We start from the raw sequence: 620 nt of genomic DNA on the forward strand, positions 1-620 counted from the left end.
ATATATATATATATATATCTTTTATATATATATATATATATATATAAAATGTAAAGGAATATTATTCAGCCATAAGAAAGAAGGAAATCTTGCCATCTGCAGCAACATGGATGAAATTTAAAGGCGTTATGCTAAGACAGAGGAATATAGCTGGTATATGATCTCACTTGTATGAAGAATCTTAAAAAGCCGAACTCCTAGAACCGAAGAGTAGAATGGTGGTTTACCAGAGGCTGGAGGGGTGGAGGAAATGGGCTGATGTTAGTCAAAAGGTACAAACAGTTAGAAAAGGAACAAGTTCTGGGGATCCAATGTGATGACTGTAGGTAATGATACTGTATCGTATACTTTAATGTTGCCAAGAGCATAGATCTTAAATGTTGTCACCACAGAAAAAGAAATGGTAACTATGTGACCAGATGGAGGGGGTATTGTTTTGTAATATATTAACATATCAAATGACACTCTAAACTTACACAATGCTTTGGATGGGTAAAGAATTGCTTAAAGAAAATTACAGAGGTACAGTTTATAAGGCAAAAATTTGGTAAATGTCATTACATTTCAGAAGAATGTCTGCTCCGTTAAGAGACCCACAGACAAAGTTAACCAACATATGA

The sequence above is a fragment of the Crocuta crocuta genome, unplaced genomic scaffold (genome assembly GCF_008692635.1).
Source record: "Crocuta crocuta isolate KB4526 unplaced genomic scaffold, BGI_CrCroc_1.0 scaffold610, whole genome shotgun sequence".
NCBI lineage: Eukaryota > Metazoa > Chordata > Mammalia > Carnivora > Hyaenidae > Crocuta > Crocuta crocuta.